Raw genomic sequence first — 19605 nt, 5'->3', positions numbered from 1 at the left:
CATGTATTTCCATATCTTGCATACCTTTTCATTTAGAATCAATCAACAATCCTTAATGAATCTATTTCCATTACAATTATGGACAGAATTCCAAATCATAAACAGGCTGCACAGAAAAAGAAACGTTTCCTTGTGTCACCTCTGCACCTTTAACCGAGCTCCTTAAATCTGTCCTTCTATCAAACCCATTAATCTTTTGAACACCTCAATCAAATACCCTCTTCTGCTTTTGAGGTGAATAACCCTCACTTCTCCAGTGCCTCCTTGTGACTAAGTGCCTCATGCCCGGTTCCATTCCAATAAACATCATCTTCAAGCAGTTCAAAACCTAAACATCCTTCTCGCATTAAACCCTCTGGCTGAGTCACAACCTAACCTGCTTTTTCCATGTACTCTGTATTAGTATGTAAACCTGTGCACTATACTTTCCCAAATACAGAACTATGCAATGGTCTTAGCCATATTTATACATCTAGGGTGCCTAAGACATTTGCACAGTACTGTATTTGTCGACAGGGCCTGTATTGTGCTGTAAGTTTTCTACGTTTCTATGAAGCGGGGAGTGAGTTTGTAAATCTGGCAGGAGCGAAGGATGTTGGGAATGGCGAGGGTAGAACACAGATGGAGGGGTGTGGGGCAGGTGGCAGAAAAGGGTTTCTGGGGTGGGGTGATGCAGGTGCAGACAAACCCACCCCTGATACACCAGGGAAGGTCATTTGATTCCAAATAATTGATTTATTGATCATTTCAGAACATCTCCCTGGGGCTTCCCACTCCCTTCCCTCTCCCTTCCCTGTTTCCCAATCATGATTCCCCTCTCCCTATCCTTTTCCCACTCTCAATCCATATCAGAATCAGGTTTATCATCACTCATATGTGACATGATTTTTTCTGTGGCAGCAGTACAGTGCAATACATAAACTCAGTACAATACTATGGCAAAGTCTTAGGCACCCGAGGTATATATATGAAGGGTGATTGATAAGTTTGTGGCCTAAGGTAGAAGGAGTTAATTTTAGAAAACCTAGCACATTTATTTTTCAGCATAGTCCCCTCCTACATTTACACACTTAGTCCAGCAGTCGTAGAGCATACAGATCCCTTCTTTGTAGAAGTCGGCATCTTGGACCTCCAGCAAGTGGTCCACCGCAAGGGCGATTGATAAGTTTGTGGCCTAAGGTAGAAGAAGATGAGTTATTAGCTTCAAAATTTCTGCTTAATCACTCAAAGAGTTGAACAGCATGTGCATGTAACGGGAGCTGTATAACACAGGTGTGGGGGCAGGTGTAGCACTTGTTCCACCTGTAAGGAAAAGTGCCAGGAGGATCAGTGGGAGGGATGAATGGACAAAGGAGTTGTGTAGGGAACCATCCTGAGGAAAGCAGGAAATGAGCAGGAGGGAAAGATGTGTTTGGTGGTGGGTTCTAGTTGGAGATGATGGAAGTTACAAAGAATTATGTGCTGGACGCAGAGGCTGGTGAGGTGGTAGGTGAGAACATCCCTGGTGGGGTGGCGGGAGGGTGGAGTGAGGGCAGACATGCGTGAAATGGAAGAAATGTGGTTGAGGGTGGCATTGATGGTGGAGGAAGGGAAGCCCCTTTCTTTGAAGGAGGTGGACACCTCCTTCATTCTGGAATGAAAAGCCTCATCCTGAGAGCAGATTTGGCGGAGACGGAGGAATTGAGAGAAGGGGGTGGCATTTTTACAAGTAGCAGGGTGGGAAGAGGTACAGTCAAGGTAGCTGTGAGAGTCAGTGGATTTATAATAGACATCAATAGATCATCTGTCTCTAGAAATAGAGACAGAGAGATTGAAAAAGGGGAGGGCAGTGTTGGAAAAGGCCCGGGTAAATTTGAGGGCAGGGTGGAAGTTGGAGGCAAAGTTGATGAAGTGGTGATCTCCATTTAGTTGATTATGTGACTTCTCAAACCAATTGGCTACATCAGTGATGATTTGGTGTGTCATATTAAAGGGGTTAAATACTTATGCAATCAATTATTTTGTGTTTTATATTTGTAATTAACTTAGATCACTTTGTAGAGATCTGTTTTCACTTTGACACAAAAGAGTCTTTTTCTGTTGATCAATGTTAAAAAAAAGCAAGATTAAATCCACTGTGATCAATGTTGTAAAACAATAAAACATGAAAACTTCCAGGGGGGCAGGGGTGAATAATTTTTATTGTGACACGGTATGTCACAATATCCTACCTTAAGATTCTTTTTCTTGAAGGCATTTACAGGAAAATAAAGAAATGCAATAGAATTTACTGTATGAAAAGCTGTTCATAAAGAAAGACTGGACAAACAACCGATGTGTAAAAGAAGACAAATTGTGTAAATTAAAAAAAAATGAGAACATGAACTGTAAAGTCCTTGAATCAAATCAAATTGGAATCAGAAGCAGGTTTATGGTCACTGACATCAGTTGTGAAAGTTGTTGTTTTGTAGCAGTAATACAGTGCAGGCAGAACGAATTACTATAAGTTTCAATAAAAAAGAAATAGTGCAAAAGAGGAATTGTGAGGTTGCATTCATGGGCCATGCTGAAACCTGATGGCAGAGGGGAAGAAGCTATTTCCACAATGTTGAATGTGCAACTTCAGGCTGCTGGTGGTAGCAATGAGTAGAGGGCATGTCTTCTATCGTGAGGGTCCTTAATGATGGACGGACCCTCCTCGAGGCATCCCTCCTGAAGATGTCCTTGACGGTGGGGAGGCTTATGCCCATAATGACACTGACTGAGTCCACAACTTTCAGAAGTCTCGTATGGCCCTGTGCTTTGGCTCCTCCATGTCAGATGCAACCAATCAGAATGTTCTTCACAGAAGATCTGTAGAAATGTGATAGATTCTTTGGAACACACCAAATCTCCTCAAACTCCTAATATAGTACAGACACAGGTATGCCTTGGTCATGATTGCATCAATATGGTGGGTTCTCTGAGATGTTGATGCCCTGGGACATGAATCTGCTCACCTTTTCCACCGTTGTCATCTCAATCAGGATTACCGTGTGTTCTCCCAACTTCCCCCTCCTGGAGTGCATGATCAGTTCCTTGGTCTTCCTGACACTCTGGTGACACCACTCAGTCAGTATCTCACTCCCGTCTGCCATTTCACTGCCATCTGGGTTTCCACAACTGCAATTACATTGCTGGTGTATTTATACAGGGTGCTTGAGCTGTGCCCAGCCACACAGTTATGAGTGTGGAGACAGTAGAACAGGGGGCTAAGCACGCATCCTTGAGGACTGAGGGAGAATGGGTGAGCTATTGGAGCTGACCATTGCGGAACTTTTCAGAGAGGGGAATCCATGCCTTTGGACTAGAAGGGATGACACTAGAAGGCAAAGACTAGCAAAAGTAATATCTTTCCCTTACGGCAGAAAGAGAAGAAAAATATAGCATCCTGCTTAACTACTAAAAACAGCTCCAAATCAGTGCACAGCTAATCCAAGCACATTCCTGGACCAGGAACAGCAATGTTCTAGACCACTTCCCATTCAGTTCCATTGTATAAAATTTCTCCTCCAACCATAATATTTAAACAGAAAATTCCTGATCCAAGCCCCAAATATTCCCCAATTATCTGGTTTTCAGAGTCCAGACACTAAATACTGTCAGTCAGTTGCCAGATTTTATGCTGCGGTGCCAATATAATTTAGAAGCTTTATAAAATCATACTTTACGGTTGTTTTTTACTCCCCTCTTCTGCCCTCTTGACCCCCGACAGGGTTCAGTTGGGCATATGCCAGCAGTTCTCTATTCCCTCACAGAAGTAACCACTCTGAGTGGTTGGTGGGAAGTGGCACGAGGGTGGGGCTGGCTTTACTTGCCAGCACAAGTGCAGGAGAACTGATGTCAAGAGATGCATTACTGGCGAGGCCTTCCCCATGAGTGGGTATAGCCGCAAGGCAGTGGAGGTTTTGAGATCAGTTATCCTTCTCCTAGATGAGCTGCCAACCACCGCTGACAAAACCCAATTGCCCCAAGCGACTGCTTTTAAGGTAGCAGTAATGTGACTTTGCTCCCGCTCCTGTCAGTAGAAACAGGCTTCGCAGCTAAGCCACACATGAAGGCCAGGATCTGAACTGAGTTGTCAGAAACTATTAGAGATTCTTGTAATTGGGAGCATTTAACAGGAAATGGGAGCTTATCCCCACTACCATCCCTGGCTATAACGACTTTAAGGAACCAAAGGAAACTGTGCAAGGATAAAAATAAATAAATAATAATAATGAATAGGTAAGCATCAATATCAAGAACATAAGGTGAGGAGACATCGAAAGTGAGTCCAAAAGTTGTGGGAACAGTTCAATGAATCTCAAGGTGGTATTGATGTACTTTGGTAATAAATTTACTTTGACTTTCCCTCAATTTTGAAGATATTTGTTTGTTTTAGTCAGAACATTGAAATATAACAGCAGGGATTCTATATCAAACATTAGTTAGGCTACAGTTGGAGTACTGTTACAGTTCTAGTCACCACACTTTGCAAAGGAAAGAGTGCAGAGGAGATTCATTGGGAAGTTGCTGTCTTGGAGCATTTTGGCTATAAGAAGAGTCTGGATAGGCAGGCTTTGTTTTCCTTGCAATAGAGAAATCTAAACATAGAAAACCCACAGCACAATACAGGCCCTTCAGCCCACAATGCTGTGCCGAACATATATTTACTTTAGAAATTACCTACGGTTACACACAGTCCTCTATTTTTCTAAGCTCTGTGTACCTATCCAAGAGTCTCTTAAAAGACCCAATTGTATCCACCTCCACCACCATCGCCAGCAGCCGATTCCAAGCACTCACCACTCTCTGCTTAAAAAACTTACCCCTGACATCTCCGCTGTACCTACTTCCAAGCACCTTAATACTGTGCCCTCTTGTGTTAGCCTTGGGGAAAAAGCCTCTGACTATCCACATGATCAATGCCTCCCACACAATCAATTAAGGGAATGTTTGACTGAAGTATCCTAAATCCTGAGGGAGATAAATAGATATTGAGAAACATTTCCCCTGAGAGGAGGTGTTTATATCCAAAGGACATAAGCTTAAGGAAAGAGGTAAATGGTAGGAAATTAGAATGGATTCGAGGAAGAAATATTTTGTCCAGAGGGTGACTGAAATATGAAATGCAGTGTCTGAGGGTGTGGAGAAGGGCGTAATTCTTACAACATTTGAGAGTACTTAGATGACCACTTGAAATGCCATGGCATAGAAACCCATGGCTGTGAGTTGAAAAATGAGAATAGTACAGATAGATATTGATGGCAGTACACAGGAAAAGGATTTGATTTGCACTGTATGACTCTGTAGGTCTATGAACTAACCTGAGGGAGAAGTGGAGTCAGGCAATGTTATGGAATTAATAATGGTTTAATGAAAGCAGTAATGATATGTGGTTCAGCATTCAATGAAGTCAATCATTATACCAAGATTGTGAACAGTTTGGTTCAGTTTCGGATTGATGCCAGGGAGAGAGGTGGATTTGGTTGTGAAGAAAGACACCACTGATGATGACTATGATGTTCCCTGTATTCTGGTGGAGGAGATTTCTCCTCTTCCAATACTGGATTCAAATTTATTTATCACATATGCATTGAAACACACAGTAAAATGTGCCATTTGTGTTAACGACCAACACTCCCAAGACTGCACTGGGTGTAGCCAGCCGACGCCAACATAGCATATGCACAATTCTCACAGTTCTCAGCAGAAAACACAGAACATAACAAAAATGGTCAGCGGACTGACATCAGTGTAAGAGGCCATTTGTTGGTAATGCAGTGCACGGTTTGAAAAGAGTTCGAGAGCTTTCAACTTCTTGTCAGTGGGCTGAAGTTGGCATGGGGCCAATATTGTTTGGTATGGCAGGTGTTTCTCTCCGGATGGTTTTTGTCAAGCCACTCCTCCAGCTCGTGGCTGCCTCGATGCACCGCGGCAAAGTCGTCTTGCGTCTCAGTGAGAAGGCATGTTTGGACCAGGTGGAGACCGTCCTGAGTCGTAGCACCACAGAGGCAAGCTGGGGTTTATGATGAAGTGTGGCCCGGGAGGGGCAGCTCGTTTGGGTGCCGGGGTTGGATCAATCTTCGTCTGGCATCTCGTCCACAGCCATTCCAAAATGGGGGGCCCTGAGCTGGCATCACCTGATGGAGTCCTTGAAGCAAACAAGCCTCCACATGACGTCAGCGTGTTGGTTCAGGTCAAGAATACTCCTGTGGCATTCCCCTTAATAATAAGTGTATCGCCTTGGATACTGTTGGGGGAGATGATCTCTCAGTGGGAAACCCCAGCGTCCAGATCTCTGGCACTGAGTTTGGCTCTGTGGCTCAGAAGGGATGCGGGGAAAAGAGGAGTCAATAGTGATAGAGGATTCCATAATTAGAGGAGCAGAAAGCAGATTCCGTGGATGTGAAAGAGACACCCAGAAAGTAGGTTGCCTCCCAGGTGCCAGGGTCAGAGGTCAAGTCACAGCATTCTAAAGGGGGAGGGTGAACAGCTGGAAGTTGTGGTGCATAATGGTACCAGTGACATAGGTAGGAAATGGGAGGAGGTCCTGAAGAGAGAACATAGGGAGTTAGGCAGAAAGCAGAAAAGTAGGACCTTCAGGGTAATAATCTCTGGATTGCTGCCTATGCTACGTGCCAGTGAAGGCAAGAATAGGATGATTTGGGGGATGAATATGAAGCTGACAAATTGGCGCAGAGGGCAGAGCTTCAGATTTAGTCATAGTCATACTTTATTAATCCCGGGGGAAATTGGTTTTCATTACAGTTGCATCATAAATAATAAATCGTAATAGAACCATAAATAGTTAAATAGTTAAAGAGTGGTGAATCTGTGGAATTCATTGTGACAGGCGCCTGTGCAGGCCAAGTCATTGGGTATATTTAAAGCAGAGGTTGATTGGGTCTTGATTAATCAGGGTGTCAAAAGTTACAGAGAGAAGGCAGAAGAATGGGGTTGAGAGGGTTGATGGAGTAGTAGAGTAGACTCGATGGGCTGAATGGCCTAATTCTGCTCCTATGTCTTAAGGTGTTAAAACAGAGCACAACAACAGTAAAACAAGCCCCTTTTCCTCCCTTCCACCTACCTGGCAATTTAGATTCCAAGCAATACACACAAAATGCTGGAAAAACTCACCAGGTCAGGCAGCATCTATGGAGAGGAATAAGCATTTGACATTTCGGGCCAAAACCCTTCATCAGGACCCTTCTTCACGGAAGATTTTGGCCTGAAACATCAACTGTTTATTTCTCTCTATAGATGTTTGCCTGAGAGAGTAAGTAGTGAGATAACACTGAAAGTTAAGAGTATTCATATGGAAATGGTGCCATGCTTTGGAACATATTGCCGAGGGGAAGATGGCAGATGTGCAGTGTCCAGGATCGCTCCTTGGAGGAACACCAGACAAGCATCACAGGCTCAGGAAACCACTGACTGAGGCTTGGTGACAATTGGTTTTGATAATGTCCTTGTGAATCATCCTGGGTGTTCAGTATATTTGAGGTGCTCTATAAATACAAAGCATGTCTGTTGTCATTGTGACTTGTACCAAAGGCCAGAACTGCTTTGTGTTCATTGGGGTCAAGGATAATATCTCCTTTTCTGAGGGATGGAAGGTGCTTCTGCATGAATTCCTTTAACCCGCGGAGACTGTTGAACTTGGTCAAAGGAGAAGGAGATGCAAGGCAATTGAAGAACAAACAGGTTTAGACTTATGATGCAGAGTCTCAGCCCAAAGCTCTTCTCTATAGATGCTGCCTGACCTGCTGAGTTCCTCCAGTGTTTTGTGTGTGTTGCGAGGCTCAGGTTTAATAAGCTTGGACATTACACTCTAAACGTGGACACACACACACACACACACACACACACACACACACACACACGCACACATATATAAACATGCACACACAAACGTACACACACACAAACATGCACACACACACACAAACATACACACACACAAACATGCACACACACACACACAAACGTCATGCACAAACATTCACACCCCCATATACTAACACAAAAACACACACGTGCACTAAGTGCAAATCCCCATACACACATACATGCACGCATACACATGAGCTTGCGCACAAGCATTCACACCCCTTACACAAACACACACGTATATACAAGGACTTGCACACACACATTTCTGTTTCCCATCCGCCCCGGTGTACTCAGTCACTGAACCACCACACGTCTTGTGAATGGAGAACTCCAACGATTTGCTACCTTCTGCGGTGATGTAGTTAACTCCCATTCATCTGACAACCCCCACCGCCACAGGACGGGATTACCACTACTTTTACTTTATATTTATACAATGAAAAGAAAAATCGAAGGTTTGACTCAGAGTCCTGAGGTGAGAAAAGCTGAGTGCATTGATAAATAATGCAACAGGCTGTGAGAGCACTAAAGAAGCTCTTTACTCCAGTTTTTACCAAGGGCAAAGGCAACCTATTTGATCTGGAAAGGGAACTAAGGGGTTTTGCAGAAGTAGGTTGTGGCACTATTCACATCTCTACCCAATGTGTTTGCTGAACAGTTTTGCAACCTTAAGGTAAATAAATCTCACCGGCCGGATAAGATGCATCTGAGGATCCTTAAGGAAATAAGAGAGGAAATTCCAAGGACTCTGGCACGAATCTTCCAGGACCACTGAATACCAGAGAGTTGTCTGGGGACTGCAGAAAGACAGATGGTACTGCTATTTTTAAAGTAGGGGGAGAAATAACTCCAGTCATTGATTTAAGTGTTCATTTCGGGTAAGGTTATTGAAACTCTTATTGTAGATAAGTACATTAAAGATAGCTTTGTGGGCTCATGAATCGGATGTCTTGCCAGTTGGGGGTTGGCAAAGAAAATGCAAACGGTAAAGCAATAGATGTGGTATTTATTTCTCCTGGGTTAAAGATTCAGGAGTAAGGATGAAAGATTAGCGTTATTTGTCACATGTACATCGAAACATTGAAATATCCGGTGATATACATTGCTTTGTGTCAACAATCAACGCAGATCAAGGACTGTGTCGAGGACAGCCCCTATGTGTCACCACACTTCAGGTGCCAACATAGCACGCCCATAACTCACTAACCCTAATTTGCAGGCTTTTGGAACATGGGCGGAAACCAGAGCACCCAGAAAAAAACCATGTGGTCATGTACAAATTCCTTACAGACAGCAGCGGAAATCAAACCCCCACTGATGATTGCCGGTGCTGTAACGTGATTGTACTAACTGCTTCGCTAACTTGCTGCCCTTGTATAGCCTTATATAGCTTTAAAGAAAGTGAGAGGCATATTGCACAACTGGCTGACTCCTAGATCAGAAAGAGCAGTGTGCAGTTGTGATCAGTAGCTTGGGGTCCCACAGATACGTGTTGCAGAGCTCTTATGTTTAACACGAAGATCTGGGGCTGGGACAAGAGCACAATTGTTGGTTTTATGGACATTATGAAGCTCACAATGCTGATAGGCTCCAGTGCTGAACTGGACAAATTGTAGGATAATATGAATGGACTTGGAAATTGGCGGAAGAAGTATAATTTAGCAAAACACTCAGTGTTCTTTAAATTGGATCAAAATTCCACGAAGAAACAATTACTTAAAAGGAAAGATGAGAATCCCGATTGAAAATAAATTGGACCTTGGTGGAAACGAGGAAAACAAATCAAATGTAGTGAAATGTCAATATTGAGCCAAAACTGTCAGTCAGTCTTTTAACTTTATTTTTACACTTCTGTGACTGCATTTTGAAGATTATGCCGAGCTCAGAGTATCACAGTTCAAAAGAAATATTGCAGCCACTGAACGGATGTGGAGAGGACAACCTGATAATTGACAGCTACTGGAATTGGAATATTTGGAGTAATTGTCACTTCAAAGTTCAAATTAAATGTACGTATATATCACCACGTACGACCCTGAGATTAATTTTATTGCGGCTATTCACAGTAAATACAAAGAAATACATTCAAATCAAAGCAACACTTTCAGTTCGCTGGATGAACTCAGCAGGTCGGGCAGCATCAGTTAGAAACGATAGTCGACGTTTCGGGTCGGAACCCTTCGTCAGGACTAAAGAATGAAAGATGGGGAAGGATTTGAAGAATGCTTGTAGCTTCAGTTGAAAGACCAGTAATTTGAAAGACAAAGGGGTGGGGGAGGGGAGGCATTGACGTCATAGCTCTGAAAACAATGGGTAGTAGAAGGAGGCGGAACCATGAGGGAGCTGGGGGAGGGGGCAGAGTGAAATAGGGATAGAGGAAGGGAGGGGGAGGGAATTACCGGAAGTTGGAGCATTCTATGTTCATACCAAGAGGCTGAAGACTACCTAGACGGTATATGAGGTGTTGCTCCTCCAGCCTGAGTTTAGCCTCATCATGGCAGTAGAGGAGGCCATGTATGGACATATCTGAATGGGAATGGGAAGCAGAGTTGAAGTGGGTGGCTACCGGGAGATCCTGTCTGTTGTGGTGGACGGAGTGGAGGTGCTCGACGGAGTGGTCCCCCAATCTGCGTCGGGTTTCACCGATGTAGATGAGGCTGCACCGGGAGCACCGGATGCAATAGATGACCCCAACAGACTCACAAGTGAAGTGTTGTCTCACCTGGAAGGACTCTTTGGGGCTCTGAATATTTGCAAGAGATGAGGTGTAGGGGCAGGTGTAGCATTTACGCTTACAGGGATAAGTGCCGTGTGGGAGGTAAGTGGGGATGGACGTGTGGATAAGGGAGTCGCGGAGGGACCGATCCCTGCGGAAAGCGGAGAGGGGTGGGGAGGGAAAGATGTGCTTAGTGGTGGGGAACACACATCAAAGTTGCTGGTGAATGCAGCAGGCCAGGCAGCATCTATAGGAAGAGGCGCAGTTGACGTTTCAGGCCGAGACCCTTCATCAGGACTAACTGAAGGAAGAGTGAGTAAGGGATTTGAAAGCTGGAGGGGGAGGGGGAGATGCAAAATGATAGGAGAAGACAGGAGGGGGAGGGATAGAGCCGAGAGCTGGACAGGTGATAAGCAAAAGGGGATACGAGAGGATCATGGGACAGGAGGTCCGGGAAGAAAGATGGGGGGGAGTGACCCAGAGGATGGGCAAGACGTATATTCAGAGGGACAGAGGGAGAAAAAGGAGAGTGAGAGAAAGAATGTGTGCATAAAAATGAGTAACAGCTGGGGTACGAGGGGGAGGTGGGGCCTAGCGGAAGTTAGAGAAGTCAATGTTCATGCCATCAGGTTGGAGGCTACCCAGACGGAATATAAGGTGTTGTTCCTCCAACCTGAGTGTGGCTTCATCTTTACAGTAGAGGAGGCCGTGGATAGACATGTCAGAATGGGAATGGGATGTGGAATTAAAATGTGTGGCCACTGGGAGATCCTGCTTTCTCTGGCGGACAGAGCGTAGATGTTCAGCAAAGCGGTCTCCCAGTCTGCGTCGGGTCTCACCAATATATAAAAGGCCACATCGGGAGCACCGGACGCAGTATATCACCCCAGTCGACTCACAGGTGACGTGATGCCTCACCTGGAAGGACTGTTTGGGGCCCTGAATGGTGGTAAGGGAGGAAGTGTAAGGGCATGTGTAGCACTTGTTCCGCTTACACGGATAAGTGTCAGGAGGGAGATCAGTGGGGAGGGATGGGGGGGACGAATGGACAAGGGAGTTGTGTAGGGAGCGATCCCTGCGGAATGCGGGGGGGGGGGAGGGAAAGATGTGCTTAGTGGTGGGATCCCGTTGGAGGTGGCAGAAGTTACGGAGATGTTGGACCCGGAGGCTGGTGGGGTGGTAGGTGAGGACCAGGGGAACCCTATTCCTAGTGGGGTGGTGGGAGGATGGAGTGAAAGCAGATGTACGTGAAATGGGGGAGATGCGTTTAAGAGCAGAGTTGATAGTGGAGGAAGGGAAGCCCCTTTCTTTAAAAAATGAAGACATCTCCCTCGTCCTAGAATGAAAAGCCTCATCCTGAGAGCAGATGCGGCGGAGACGGAGGAATTGCGAGAAGGGGATGGCGTTTTTGCAAGAGACAGGGTGAGAAGAGGAATAGTCCAGATAGTTGTGAGAGTCAGTAGGCTTATAGTAGACATCAGTGGATAAGCTGTCTCCAGAGACAGAGACAGAAAGATCTAGAAAGGGGAGGGAGGTGTCGGAAATGGACCAGGTAAACTTGAGGGCAGGGTGAAAGTTGGAGGCAAAGTTAATAAAGTCAACGAGTTCTGCATGCGTGCAGGAAGCAGCGCCAATGCAGTCGTCGATGTAGCGAAGGAAAAGTGGGGGACAGATACCAGAATAGGCACGGAACATAGATTGTTCCACAAACCCAACAAAAAGGCAGGCATAGCTAGGACCCGTACGGGTGCCCATAGCTACACCTTTAGTTTGGAGGAAATGGGAGGAGCAAAAGGAGAAATTATTAAGAGTAAGGACTAATTCCGCTAGACGGAGCAGAGTGGTGGTAGAGGGGAACTGATTAGGTCTGGAATCCAAAAAGAAGCGTAGAGCTTTGAGGCCTTCCTGATGGGGGATGGAAGTATATAAGGACTGGACATCCATGGTGAAAATAAAGCGGTGGGGGCCAGGGAACTTAAAATCATCGAAAAGTTTAAGAGCGTGAGAAGTGTCACGAACATAGGTCGGAAGGGATTGAACAAGGGGTGATAAAACAGTGTCGAGGTATGCAGAAACAAGTTCGGTGGGGCAGGAGCAAGCTGAGACAATAGGTCGGCCAGGACAGGCAGGTTTGTGGATCTTGGGTAGGAGGTAAAAATGGGAAGTGCGGGGTGTGGGAACTATAAGGTTGGTAGCAGTGGATGGGAGATCCCCTGAGCGGATAAAGTCGGTGATGGTGTGGGAGACAATGGCCTGGTGCTCCTTAGTGGGGTCACGATCGAGGGGTAAATAAGAGGAGGTATCCGCGAGTTGTCGCTGTGCCTCGGCAAGGTAGAGGTCAGTACGCCAGACTACAACAGCACCCCCTTTATCAGCGGGTTTAATAATAATGTTAGGATTAGTGCGGAGGGAGTGGAGAGCAGAGCGTTCCGAAGGAGTGAGGTTGGAATGGGGACAAGGTGCGGTGAAGTCGAGACGGTTGATGTCCTGTCGGCAGTTAGCAATAAAGAGATCCAGAGCAGGCAGAAGACCAGAGCGGGGTGTCCATGAAGACGGGAGAAGGGGTCATCGGTGGGGGTGGAAGAGTCCTTGCCGAAGAAGTAGGCTTGGAGACGGAGACGGCGGAAGAAAAGTTCCGCATCGTGGCGAACACGGAACTCGCTGAGGTGTGGGCGAAGGGGGACAAACGTGAGGCCCTTACTGAGAACAGAGCGTTCTGCCTCCGACAGTTGAAGGTCGGAGGGGATGGTAAAGACCCGGCACGGATGAGAGCTGGGACCAGAGGGGGGAGGGGGGAGGCTGGTGGTGTCAGTGGAGAGGGAGATGTCTTCATTTTTTAAAGAAAGGGGCTTCCCTTCCTCCACTATCAACTCTGCTCTTAAACGCATCTCCCCCATTTCACGTACATCTGCTCTCACTCCATCCTCCCACCACCCCACTAGGAATAGGGTTCCCCTGGTCCTCACCTACCACCCCATCAGCCTCCGGGTCCAACATATTATTCTCCGTAACTTCCGCCACCTCCAACGGGATCCCACCACTAAGCACATCTTTCCCTCCCCCCCCCTCTGCATTCTGCAGGGATCGCTCCCTACACAACTCCCTTGTCCATTCGTCCCCCCCATCCCTCCCCACTGATCTCCCTCCTGACACTTATCCGTGTAAGCGGAACAAGTGCTACACATGCCCTTACACTTCCTCCCTTACCACCATTCAGGGCCCCAAACAGTCCTTCCAGGTGAGGCATCACGTCACCTGTGAGTCGACTGGGGTGATATACTGCGTCCGGTGCTCCCGATGTGGCCTTTTATATATTGGTGAGACCCGACGCAGACTGGGAGACCGCTTTGCTGAACATCTACGCTCTGTCCGCCAGAGAAAGCAGGATCTCCCAGTGGCCACACATTTTAATTCCACATCCCATTCCCATTCTGACATGTCTATCCACGGCCTCCTCTACTGTAAAGATGAAGCCACACTCAGGTTGGAGGAACAACACCTTATATTCCGTCTGGGTAGCCTCCAACCTGATGGCATGAACATTGACTTCTCTAACTTCCGCTAGGCCCCACCTCCCCCTCGTACCCCAGCTGTTACTCATTTTTATGCACACATTCTTTCTCTCACTCTCCTTTTTCTCCCTCTGTCCCTCTGAATATACCTCTTGCCCATCCTCTGGGTCACCCCCCCCCCGTCTTTCTTCCCGGACCTCCTGTCCCATGATCCTCTCGTATCCCTTTTTGCCTATCACCTGTCCAGCTCTCGGCTCTATCCCTCCCCCTCCTGTCTTCTATCATTTTGCATCTCCCCCTCCCCCTCCAGCTTTCAAATCCCTTACTCACTCTTCCTTCAGTTAGTCCTGACGAAGGGTCTCGGCCTGAAACGTCGACTGCACCTCTTCCTATAGATGCTGCTTGGCCTGCTGCGTTCACCAGCAACTTTGATGTGTGTTGCTTGAATTTCCAGCATCTGCAGAATTCCTGTTCTTAGTGGTGGGGTCCTGTTGAAGGTGGCGGAAGTTGCGGAGGACAATGTGCTGGATCCGGAGGAGTTTCCTTGTACATGATCGATTGTTTGTCCATTGTATCCGATGACCTGTGCAGTGCTTCTTTTAGATGATGTGAACTGCGTGAAGAAACCTGTGTTGGAGAGATTTAAAGTGGAAAAGCCTTTGCACTGGCGAAGTTCCACTCTTAACCTCAGAGATCTGAGTCTAGTGGCAAAAACTGGGGTTTTCCTTGATTGCAATGGATGATTACGTCTTCGTCTGTCACACTGTTCTCTCTCAATGAAGCATTACAGAACCACCTTCCTGGCGGTTGAACCTCACTGTTAATCTCATCTGCCCAATCTGCTGGAGCTGGCTTTGAATGCTACGACATGTAGCCGCTGGCTGCCCTCAACTGGTTTAGCCAGTCTGTCAAAGTGGATTACCAGGCTGTGGCTGCTGTTGCATGCAAAGAGGCTGCTTATCAGTCCTGTATCATTCTGACTTAGTCCTACTCATCTGACCTGGAACATCTACCAAGTGTTGTCCATTTTATCTGTCGAGGGACTTTTCTGCCAACATCTTGGTAACAGTGTACATTCCACCTCAGGTCAATGTCATATTCTAGAGGACTTCATGAAACAGTGCTCCCGAATGCCTGGTTGCAGGGGATTCCAACCTGGCCAGCCTGAAGAAGTCTCTGAACAACTACCACCAACATATCACCTGTGGCACCAAAAGAAGCAACACACTTAACCACTGTTATATCACCATCAAGAATGTCTGAATAACTGGCTGTACTTTTACTCCCGGTGTATAGGCAGCAGCAGTTATAAGGATCAAGAAGGTATGGTCAGGGGATGCAGAGGAGAACTTCAGAAGTGCTTTGAGTCAGTGCACTGAAGAATGTTCAGGGATTCATCTTCAGATCTGAATGAATATACCATAGTTTTCACCGACTTAACCAAGACCCATGTGGATGAGTGTGTGCATTCGAGAATACACGAATTAAAATCTGTGGATGAACCAGGAGATTCATAGTATGCTGAGGGCTAGTTTGGTGGCATTCTAGACTGGTGATGCAGAACTTTACAGCAAGTCAGCTCTGACAAGTTTCACTTTCTAGAAGGCAAAACGTAACATAATGAATATCTGTGATACTTCATGCCCAGATGAGCTGAATGCCTTTCATGCACACTTTGAAAAGGAGAGTAGAACTACACATGAGCAAGTCCTTACAGCGCCTTGTGACCCTGCAGTCGGTGTCTCGGAAACCAACATCAGAACACCTTTCAAGAGGGTGAACTCTCACAAGGCATCACCCCTGATAGTTAGCTGGTAGGGCTCTGAAAACCTGTGCCAACAGACTGGCTGGAGTGTACAAGGACACCTTCGATCTCTCTCTGCTGCAGTTAAAGATTCCCACCTGCTTCAAGAGTGCGACAATCACACCAGTTCCCAAGAAGACTAGGATGAGCTGCCTCAACAATTATCACCCAGTGGCACTCACATCTACGGTAATGAAATGCTTTGAAATGTTGGTTCATGGCCAGAATCACCTCCTGCCTAAGCGAGGTCCTAGACCTACTACAATTTGCCTGTCACAACAGTAAGTCTACAGCCTGTACACTCTCATTGGCTCTTCACTTGGCCTTGGATCACATGATTATTGTTTATTGATTACAGAACAGAGTTCAACATAATCATACCCTCAATGCCAGTCATCAAGTTCTAAAACCTGGACCTTTGCACTTCTCTCTTCAGAAGGATCTTTGACTTCCTCATTGGGAGACGACAGTCAATGCAGAGGAAGCAACATCTTCTCTTCACTGGCAATCACCTGGTGCACCTCAAGGTTTAGCCCACTGCTATACCTTGTTAGAACACACAATATAGAATTTGCTCATTGATCAGAATTTATAGCACATTAATCTTTAAAATATTTGATCTAAGATTGGCACCTTATCTGTGCAACATTTTTCTCAGTAGTATTGTCCTGAAATTATTTAGGATTTTGCTGAGGTCCTTGTTATAATAATGTTTTGAACTCAAATTGTTTTTAAACCAAAGGTTCAAAAGGTTCAAAGGTTCATTTTATTGTCAAAGTATGCATGTACAATACAACTCTGATACTTCTCTTCTCCAGGTAGCCATGAAATACAGAAAAACCATGGGTGTTGTTGAAAGAAAAAGCATCAAATTCCCACCCCGAACACGAAAAAGAAAAAGAAACAAAACTTGCAAACCCCCAACAACCCCGCTCCCTCACAGAGAGAAAAACAGCGACAATAGCAGCAAAACCCACACCCCCTCACTTGCAGAATAGAACAGTGACAATAGCTTCAAAGCCCCTGGCCCCTTCTCTCACACACAAAACGTACCAGATCGCCCACACAAAGAAACACCAACAAGAAAGTAATATCCCAATTCCCTAACCACTCCCTCTCACAAACACTAATATATCGCCCACCCACAGATCAGCCACAAGAAACAGAACACCGAAAACTGCCGGAGACTATAATTCCAATCATTATGTAAATCTTAGAATTTCAAAAACATCTTCCTGTCAGCATTCGACAGAAATCAGACAGAAATTGCCAGAATAATTGAGAGAAACACATACAAATTGCTGTTAGAACTCAGCAAATCAAGCAGCATCTATGGAAATCAATAAACAGGTGATGTATCGGACTGAGGCCCTTCATCAGGATTGACTAATGAGTCCACGTCCAGTGGAACTCATCCACATTTATAATCCAGCAGCTTGAATTAGAATCAGATTTATTATCACTGGCTTATATGATGAGAAATTTGTTGATTTGTTGCAGTAGTACATGCAAAGATATACAGTTAAAAATAAAGAAGAGGTGCAAAAATAGAATAATAGATGAGTTTTTCAACCATTCAGAAACCTGATAGTGGAGGGGAAGAAGCTGTTTCTCTAACTTTAAATATGGGTCTTCGGGCATCTGTGCCTCCTCCCTGTTGGTAATTATGGGAAGAAGGCATGTCCTGATTCTTGGAGTTCTTCATGATGAAAGATGTTGTTGATTGTGGGAGAATATTGTGCTTGTGATGGAACCATCATTATGACCTCTTTAAGTTTTGGATAATTTAAGGGAAACTACAACAAAAAGGGGTGATGGATGATGGGAATAAGAAACCAATTGGGGGAGGGGAAAGGATGAGTTATAAACTATAAGATCAACATCTCAACTGCCTGTGTAGTGAAGAACCCAATGGTATGAACATTGTGCTTTACCATTTTCAGGTACCCTTTACCTCTTGAGCTCTCTTCTCTTTATCTCCTTACAATCCACCTCATTTTTCTTCCACTTCTCATTCTGCAGCAAGCTCCACCTCCCAGCCCACCATCACCCATTTTAGTTTTCATCCACTTACTGGCCATTCACTTCACCCATTAGATCCTCTTTACCATTTGGTTCCATCTGCCCCTTATCTCTCCATTGTCCCTTCCTTACTTAACAGATTCCCTCACTTGACACCTTTGTGTCCCTGCTTTTCACCCTCCATCTTCCCTTATCCCACCTAGCTCACAGTCTTTTCTTTAACTCTTTCATTATCTGCTTCCTCCTAACACCTACCTGCCTCTGTCATCCAACTCCACTCCTGCTCCCAGCTGGTTCCATCCATTCATCATCCATTATGCACCCAATCAGACCTTTCTCATGCCTTCCCCCACCCCCTCACCCTTTCACCTTCAGACTATCCTCCCTCTACACTTTCAACCCTGATGACAAAGGGTCTCGACCTGAAACGTTGACTGTACCTCTTCCTATAGATGCTGCCTGGCCTGCTGCGTGCACCCAGCATTTTTTACGTGTGCTGCTTGAATTTCCAGCATCTACAGATTTCCTCTTGTTTGCGTACATCTTCAGTTCCTTTCCTTCCCCACAAATGCTGTTTAACTTGCTCAGTTGCCCGAAAAGTTTGTTTTTTTTTACTTGTGTAGTTGGCAAAGTAGCCTTGATATCAGTGACTGTGAATAGCTGTACTGGGCAGAAAGATTAACAAGGCCTCATATGCTTTGAGTAACACAACGTTAGATAGAGCAGAAGAAGTTCCAGGAAAACAGATATAGTATTCATAAAAATACTGATGTTATCAGATGGTAAAATAAGTTAGCATAGCACTGGCATTCATTCTTGGGGACATTGAACGGAAAAGCAGAAAGACAAATCAAACATGCTTCTTCATGTTTGCACAGTTCTACACATATTAAAAATAATGATAAAGGCATTGATGGAGGCATGAAACAAATTGTATGGAATGTATTAGAATTGCTGGTTATGTATAATTATTAGGAAAGGCTAGTTTCTTTGAAAAAGGCTGAAAAGGTGTTTTTTATATTGAAAACTTGATCCTGAATTGATAAGCAAGTGAAGAGAAACAGTCAAAAAACTTCATTCTCCCTTAATAAAATTACCAGATCACCACAGTCTCAGAACATTAGTTTCCATTCAATCTGACATTAAGTGTGCACAGTCTCTGTGCTCACAGGCATTGTAAGGCTGACAATGTTGCACTGGTATCAGTTTTTAATCATTGCTGTGATGGCTTGCTTGAGTTTTGAGTAAGCACTTGCTAAAAAAATTAGGCCTTTGGGTGAGAGTGCCCAGCTGCTTGCTTCAACCACAGTTTTTTGTATTTGAAGGGTTTAAAGCTTCCTTGTAATATTCTCTGCAATGATTATCTATCATTCACCCTCCATAAATTAGCAAGGTTTACAATTAAAGATAAAAGACTGAACAAGTTTATATATACTTTTGGCAATATAAAACAGACTACAAAACTAAAATCAGTAGTGTTTTAAGCCAGGTGGTTGTGTAAGGCCAAACTTCAATAAGTACTGCGATAATATCAACCTCCTCAGATGTGTGTTCTTGTGCATATCTTAAAACTTTAAAGATATATTTAAGCATACACTTGAGAAACTAGGAGGGCAAAAAGGCAGTATGAGATTGATAAGTGTTAAGGAAAATCC

The 19605-nt window shown here is 45.1% G+C and overlaps 1 long non-coding RNA gene across 1 annotated transcript in view; it reads right to left on the bottom strand.

Annotated features, from left to right (window-relative positions):
* Positions 1–901: 901 nt before the first annotated feature.
* LOC134349178 (uncharacterized) overlaps positions 902–19605 on the bottom strand; it is a 104988-nt gene continuing 86284 nt past the window's right edge. The window contains exon 3 of the long non-coding RNA XR_010018604.1: positions 902–1174. This is a non-coding gene — a long non-coding RNA (uncharacterized LOC134349178). The remainder of the gene's footprint in view (positions 1175–19605) is intronic.

The sequence above is a fragment of the Mobula hypostoma genome, chromosome 7 (genome assembly GCF_963921235.1).
Source record: "Mobula hypostoma chromosome 7, sMobHyp1.1, whole genome shotgun sequence".
Lineage (NCBI taxonomy): Eukaryota > Metazoa > Chordata > Chondrichthyes > Myliobatiformes > Myliobatidae > Mobula > Mobula hypostoma.
The sequence above is the reverse complement of the archived record's forward strand: the minus strand, read 5'-3'. Positions and strand labels throughout refer to the sequence as shown.